This window comes from Cyanistes caeruleus, chromosome Z (assembly GCF_971803275.1).
Source record: "Cyanistes caeruleus chromosome Z, bCyaCae1.hap1.1, whole genome shotgun sequence".
NCBI classification, from domain to species: Eukaryota; Metazoa; Chordata; class Aves; order Passeriformes; family Paridae; genus Cyanistes; species Cyanistes caeruleus.
Window position 1 is genome coordinate 55627831 of NC_141732.1, and position 8777 is coordinate 55636607.

An 8777-nucleotide genomic window follows, 5' to 3' on the forward strand; every position below is an offset into this window, starting at 1 on the left:
AAGAGATAAAGAACACTGCCTCGCCTGGTTTTAACAGATGGTAATATAGTACATGCTTTTGGTTACATCTTGCACTGCAACCCAAGACAGTAATGTAAATTACATTCTTCTCTGAAATCATCTATACAAAGAAAAAAGTGTTTGCTCCACTGAAGCATCTTTTTAACAGAAGGATGTTTCTTTAAACCTTGTCTGTCCTGCAGGGTGCTGAAAAAGGCTATTTTTCTCAACAAATAAACAAAGAAATTGGAAAGCAGATGATTTGGTCAGATGACGAGTAATGAATTACATATTATGAGCAAGTTGGGAGATATATCTCAGCAGTTGTTTTTTTCACTTGGACCTACAGTAACTGTTTTTGCATTATTAGAAAAGAAGCAGACAAAGTTATCACCTCCCTGACAATATACTATTGAGTCAGTTCTCTAGTAAAACCACCATCACCATCATTACTGGTGATTCACTGACAATTTCTTTCCAACAGTAATGAAGAATACAGTTCATTCAACTTTGTACATCCAAATACAGACTTATTTTTCTGATTCATCCAGTCTTTCATGACATTCATACCCCTAAAACACAGAACCTTTTTTTCCCCAGGCCTTCAGAGGTGAATCTATAAAACACTCATGCAGGAAAGCAGTATCAGATTAGATAACCTGAAAGGAGATCATGTATCTCTCTTAACACAGCTCTACAATACATTAATGTACAGAGAGCCCAAAGTAACACTTCTGGCAGTAGAAGCTCATTGACATAAAATCTTGCTGTCTTTTCAAAGATTAAAAAAAAAAGCACATGGAAGGACTTGAAATCCCCTAGCAGTCCTTGTCTTAGTTGCAATTGCATCTACTTTTCTATCTGTCTCAAAGCAATTAACTCTATACATAACTCTAGTGGTCCTTATAGGAAACACATTTCTTCTTAACATTTTCTGCGGGAATAAATTAGAATTACATCTGGCCCTGAGGGATTTCCCCCATATATAATTCCAAGCATTGTGTTGGTCTGTGTTGAAAAAGAGATACTGTGATTATCATCTTCTGATAATTTCTGCAACAGGAGGGCTCTTACAAATTCCCACCAATAATTTGACTGTATAATGACATTTATACATTTATTTAATGAGTATTCAGAGTAATTCAGTCCTGTAAAGTCACTGCTTTGTCATCTTCTTGTATTCTCTCTACTGGAGCTCATGTTTAGCCATATTCTCAAGCTGCTCCAAGAGACAGTGATGCTTGCCTAGATTGCTAATATCTTGAAATTGGTACTACAAATGCCACAGACAAAGACTTTTTGGCTAGGCTATTCACCAAATGCCTGTGTTCTGGTTCACTAATATAAACCTTCATTTCTTGATAAAGACTATTGTTTTCCTGATTCTATTTTACTAAAGCTTAGAGGAAAAATCCCACCAATTACTAGCAAATGTGACCGATGGTATGTAATTCTTCAGAGCTGTACTGCTTAGCTATTTGGCATTGATGAGCCAAGACAAATTTTTGGCTGTTTGATTTGTCTTTGTAGGGTGGGCTTGCATGTGGGTCAGCTGTCTCAGGTGGAAAGGTACCGGGACAGCCATGGTACTCCAAGAGGTGATGATTTCATTGGCATCACGTCATGGTGAGACACACTGCCAGAAGGTAGCAGTGAGACTCCTATCTTCCCAGACCCTTCACCGTGAATCCTCTCTCAAGAGCATCTGAAAAAGGGACCATAAAAGTTATTCCTAACTTTATCTCCTCTGTTGTATTTACCCAAAATATGATAAATACATTCAGATCTGCAGGACCATCCATCAGTGTGCATGAGGCATCCATGCTGAAGTATCTTCAGAGATCTAAATACAGATTATACAAAGCTTTATTTAAAGACCAATATACATAATAAATACTTCAACTATTTTTTAATTTCCAAGTCCCTGCAAGGCAGCTGAAATGACAGTTTCCTGTATGTGTACAAAGCCTCTCTCTCTCACAGTCAGTATTCCTCTTCCCTGAAGCTTTGAGTTGTGATTTTATTATTTATAAAGAAGCTCAAGGATCTCTCAAACAAACAGGAAGATTGTTCCTCACATCAGGAGTTCACAATCTAAATAATGAAGCCTTGGGGTCAAGCCCACTGCTGACATAGACTGCACAGCTCCATTTAGCTGAGTTGCACTTGCATATTCTAGCAGCAAAAGCTTAATCTTGTGCTCCTAAAATCAGGTGTTGCTACTGATATACTTTTGATGTAGTGAATTTGATTAAATGATTTTAATTTAGACAAAACATCAAGAGGAAAAGACTGCTTATCTGTTGAAGTATCCTCATTTATTTCAATGAAGTTCTGTAACTTCATAAGATCTGAAATAAGAATTTTAAAAGCTATATTTTTATATATAAAATATATAATTAAACAATTATATACTTGCTTCATCAGGGACATATAACTTAAAAAGCAAAGTGTTCACATTTTTGTTCTTTAAGTAGAAAAGCAAGGGTTACATATTTAAAAGATATAAGAAAATTAAGCTAAAGCAGCACTCTATGGCTCCAAGTGCGTATGTGAGCCAGATCACCCTTTGTGATGAGCTGGAATTTTCATTTCTCTTGAACAATTTCAACTATCTTGATTTGTCTTTCAGCCTATCCTTCTGCCATTAACCTCAAAGAAGCAAAAAGGCTTTACATTCCTTATATTCCATCAATTACCTTTACATCCTTAGTTCTGCAAGTATATGCATTAAACTTTGAAATGCGTTGACAGTTGTGGGAAGTAATGTCTTCTCAGTATGCATACAACAGGTAAACAACAAATTTTAGACATCTCATACTTGCAGTGAAGATACAAAACCATAACTCTCAGGACTTCTTTTTCCATAGGGGAAATAGTAGCATGTACACTTTGTAACTATTTCACAGAACAATTTCCCCATGTTTTCATTTTTAGTTCTTCACAGAGAGTAGAAGGCTCTAACACACAGCCCACCCTGCAGGAGACCCCACTGAGGATATGGCAGGATACAGAACTAGTGTCAGTGAGTCACTTCCATGGGGAGCCACTAGATCTTTCTCTGAACAAAGGAAGCAAGAATTATATAAATCTCCCTTTTTCATTCTTAGTGCACTTGGAACAACTGTCATAGAATAACAGTAGAATCAAAGCCACATAATTCCTGCCCTAATAATCTGTGTCTGGCAGTGGAAGCTTTTACCTCTGAGTTCTGAACAAGAATGACGAATGTAATGCTTACATATACTGTGTATATTCTCAGCCATTTCTCAGATTTTCAGTAATCTCAGAATGTTGATATCATGTCTTTTCCTTTACAGACTTACACTAAGTCAAGAATGACAACGCACAATCACCAAACTATTTCAGATTCTTCTATCATTTTCACATCCAATATTCTTATTGATTTCCTTATTGAGCACTGAAGTGGGATGTTAATTACTCAACATTGCAAAACATGCTAAATAAAATGAAAACCACCATTAACAAGGTTTTTGTGAATTTATTTCAATTACAGAGAACATAAGTTTATTGCCCTGAGAGATACCTTCATATTTATATTCTATCAGGTATTTTTATCAGATGCCTAAACAGACTGAATCATTCCGGTGCCTGTCTCCCAGGCTGTGCTCTGGACTGTGCCTTCTCCCAGACCCAACCACTGGAAAACTACTCAGTTCATAGGACTGATCTCAGTGTGACACTTCTACTTTATCAGTCAAATCTAGTGAAATGCCAGGGTCCTAAAGAGCGAGATCAGCAAGACTTGTCTCTGAGTGAACACAGCTTTGTTAGCTGGAGTATACTCACCAAGGGCCTTTCTGCATCCTTGGTGGACCTCCATTTGGTTAAATTAGTTCTGCACTCCCTCATGTCAAGTCTGAACTTGTCTGTGGTCAGATGAGTGCCTTGTCAAATAGCTATGAACAAATTTCTACATCTGTAACTCTTTGCAGGCCCTGACCCAGGAGTTGGTGGAATCACCACATTCCAGACAAGTTTTTACATTGTTTCTTTTCAAGGATTTAACATACTTGGTATCTCAGCTACAATTTTTGCCTGCATTAATTAGACACTAATCACTGCCACCACTTGGTCACCATGATGTCATTTTTACTAGAATCTGATCTAATGCGCCACAAAGTCTCCAGAGTAATTCTAAATTGAGCAAAAACATGTTTTATGTAAGCATGTTTTTACATATGCTTGTCAACAAATTTTAAAATCATATTCAAATTCAATCCTCTTGCTCATATGCCTAATGAAACCTGTAGAACACTATGTTATTAGAATGTCACTACAGATTTTGCTTTGATCTATACATTCCTTTTCCTGCAAGTTAGATCAAAGCCTACAAGATCAGAAACAAATCTGAAGGGAAAGAAAAATAAAAAGTGAACCATTTCTGTTAAGATATTTTCCATTACTATTTCTACATTCCATTTATTTGAAGGGGGGGGGAGAGGTGGTACACATGTGCAAACAGCGTATAGGTCAAACCTATCATAGCTAATTGTCATGAAGCTCAGGAAAACAGTGACACATACAGCCTCCACTTGTTTTATGGGTGACATGTTGTACCTTCTGTCAACTTCCAAAAGAAAACAAATACTGTTTTCCTGTAGAAATCTAGATGGACTGGAAAAACAATGGAGGGATGAACAGAAAAGCAAACAAATTCTACCAAGTGGATGTTGATTTTACCTCTCTCAGAACAGTGTCCAGGAATTAAATAACTGGACCATGAGGTTATAGCAAATAGCTGAAACTTCTTAGATCTACATATAATCAAGTTCGTTTTCACAGTTTTTCTAAGATATAAGTGCAAATTAAAATGAATGAGAAGACATAATAATTTGCAGAAATATCTTTGCTGTTGTGTTCTAGCAACACTTATAATCCATGCTTCTGGACCTTGGGGACTTGTAGACTATTTCTACAGTTCCCAAAAAAAGAGGAGTTAAGGATGTCATCTCTGCAGCCAATAGGTTTATATACTCCCAACATCCTCTGGAAAATTTTGAGGGATCCTGAAACTGTGCACAGTGAAACCATAAGTCCCCGTTTAATGCTATTTCAAAATTAGGGTGTCTCAGATGAGGCATCAGAAATAGTGAAATCATCTGAAGCTTGAATTGCTGGAGGCCCCTTTCTTTAAGGGGTTTAAATTTTTAATTTTTAATTTTTAAGGATCAGGTTTGTATAGCGGTAAAACACACCCAAGTCCCCAGGGACTCTATGTGAGCAGCATCCCTGCTTGCAGGCGGTGAGGTTAAGTTCTTCTCCCCGCATCCTGTCAGGACCTCTGTCAACCTCCAGGACGCAGCTGAGGGCGACTCCTAGGTCCCCGGCCCCAAGCCTCTTCAGCAGACAGCTCTGCTGTGGCTTACTCCGACTTCCCAAGTGGTCGGCAGCACCCTGGAGAGCAGAAGGCTCAGGCTGCCGGAGACTGGCCGGGGAGAGGCCGCGCTGAGACGGCTATGGGTTAATTTGGTCTAAGTTCTGCGTTCCCCCGTGAGGCACAGGAACGCCAGCTCGGGGCGCTGAGCGTGCCAGCAGCATATGGCTTTTGTATTTCATTTCAGCTGGGAGTTGCGTGGCCTGGCCGAATATCAGAAACTGTGTAAACAAATGTACAGCGGGTTTTTGTTTTTGTTTTGTTTTTTTGTTTGTTTTTTTTTTTAACAGCGCAGCTGTAACAGCTGTGTTCGTGTTTGCTCAGCATGAGCATGACTGTGTTGCAGGGACTGTTAAATTTGGCGGGTTGGTTCAATTTTTTGTTTAACTTTCCACTTTTATTTTTTTAATAGAGAGGAAAGAATGGCTTTAACCTCCCTAGGAACACAAAAGCCCTTCTACATTCCTGTTGACAATGCATCACTGCTAGATTTGTTTTAAGCTTCTTGAAGCACATAATCAGATTTCTAAGAATAGAGCATTATTACATCTTATGCACTTTTCCAAAACACACGGGGTTTTCCCAGTGTCAAGGGATGGGATCAGTTGCTAGAAAATGAGAGGCTTTTAGAGTCATAATTTTTTATATGGAAAAAGAGCATTCTGTCATGCACAGAAGGATCTGTGTAAAGCTTATGCACTGGTGCTACAACTTCATTGATATTATTTTTCAAATGTTTTCTTGCTATATTCTATTATACATATTTTTTTTTTCTACAAAGAGAGAAATCCACACCACTCTCATTTTGACACAGACAAAAATTAAGTTATATGCCCCTGATCAAAAGCCTCATTTTTATGAGCATATAATAAGTATCTATTTTATAATATGTAATTGTATGTATAAATAATGTTATAATATATGACAACTATGTGTTCCTAAAGTATTTCTTTGAAATAGAATTTCTGTTATTCTGATAATTCTAGCATATTTTTTTATTACAGTCACTGTGAATCTCCAATTGTGTTTGTAGAATTTGCCCAAGCTGGTTTTAGTCAATTTTAAAAAAATAATTATTAATTATTATATGAAAGAAAATTTTGTCAGCATTTAAAATAATATCACATTATGCATATTACTGACTACATGATAAGTGAATTATAAAGGAACTGTAGCATCTGCTTCTCTATTCATTCCAGTGCCTGGAGACACTGATTGGTTTGTCCTCTGCATTTTATGAAACATGACTATCTCCAAGGAATGAATCCTCATAATCTAATCTGATCTAATGGAAGGGTGTTCAATCATATAAATCTTTTAAGAAATCCTGAATTCATACAAATGTGTGTCAGGATCAACAACTATTTCATCTGAATATCACACACAGAGGAATATTTCTGATATTACATTGCATCCATTGGATCCCGTTAGAGAGACGCTTTATTAAAATCAAATATTTAAAAAGTGTCAATTTATTATTTTATAATAATTATATATTATTATAATATATAGTATAATTAATATAATTATATACAATTATATATAATATATAATATATAATATATAATATATTATATCTATAGTGTATATAATATATTGTAAATATTCTATATTTTATATATTATAAATGTTGTGTATATTATATAGATACTATTAATATAATACAATTAGATAAAAAATATATAATAATATATAATAATAATATACAATAATATTATATCCTTTATATATTTATATAAACAGAATTCATTATTCTGTTGGTAAAAAAGATGGAAAACCAAAAATTGTTTAAACTAGACAAGGGGAAATTAATTTTTTTGTTTACATGTGCAGTGAAAAACTGCAATATTTGGAAGTAATCTGATCATTAAATGGAAAGTAATGGATGCAAACATAATAAAGCAATTTCCTAGAAAGTAGTGAATTATTTCTTTAAAAGATATTTTCACTATTCAAGTTAAGAAGAGGTTTACAAGAGGAAAGCCTTCATCAGTAAGTTGTGATATTCCAGAAAAACTGGCTAAGAGAATGACCCTCAATAGTCTGTTGCACAGCAAAATCTAGGACAGCTTTGAGTCCTAGAAAGTACTTGATTTTTTTTTTCAGAGTTTCAGCTTATACACAACTGATTTGTATTGCTGTAAGAATGCTGCAAAGTACCTCCAAGCCTAAATTTCCAATTTATTTGTGAATTTTGTTTTAGACTATGAACTACCTTGCAACATGCACAAAGTCTGGCTAATCCACCAAATAATTAGCTGCAGAGAAAGTACTTCCTCTGGTTACTCATGCTTGTATCTGGAGAGGTTAGTTAGATCTCCACACCCTCCACCTTGTGTGCTTCATACGGAGAGCTTGTCCAGAAAACTTGCTAGTCTTGAGAAGACACTGATTTCCAGTCCCCTTTGGCAGAGTGAGTTAACCCAGATAAACATGAAGCTTCTTGGTGAAGTACAGATGTGGCCTCAAGAGGAGCTGGAGCACAGAAGCTGCTCAATTACAGCCACACTGGACTGTTTTCCTTAGCAAGGCACCAGACTGAGCCTTATAGTTGTGCAAGCCAACAGAGGAGGTTTGCTGCACCTTTCCGTGGTCAGGATGACCAAATGAGATGAGCAGGGCTCTGCACAATGGTGTTCTGAGAGCTTTGCTGGTGGATGATCCACAAATGGGTGGGAAATTTAGAATCCTAGACACCAGTGGGCAGCTTTGAAAGAGCTCTGGCTTTTAAGCAGGTGGCACAGTTATGTTCCCATTCTGCCTACTTTTGTTGTGCACAGCACCATGGCATTGTGCCACTCATACTAGGGTCTGCTGTGTAACCTGTCCTGCTGGTAAGGCTCTGAGACACAAATGGATGGGCACTAGGCTGTGCACCTGCTTCTACGCCAGATTCATCCCAAGCTGAATTAAACATCCTCACTATTGTGGTACTGGTGGATAGCAGTGACAAAACTCCTACTGGCCTTCACATTTCAACCATTTACATTGTGTAAATACTGGAAACATGGGAGTGTTGTGATCTTTATGAGCATTAGCAAGACAGAAGAACGGAGTGACTGGAGGGCATGGGGTTAATAGGAATATGAAGACAGCTTAGTAGCAGCTTTGTCAGGGTTGCTACAGCTGTTGGTATCATTGCTTCTGCTCTTTAACTGGAGAAGAGCTTTCATGATTAAAGCTCTTCATTCTTCCCTGCTGGTGTAGTCAGCCTAGCAGATATTCCTTCATAACACTTCCAGATTTACAGCAGAAGCAGCCTTCCCTAAAACTGGACTAAATCCAGAAAGCAACTCTTAAACCACTCCATGTAACAGCAGCCAAATTCCACATACCAGTTAGAAAATTCACACAACATAGAGATCATCCAAGTGGTTGA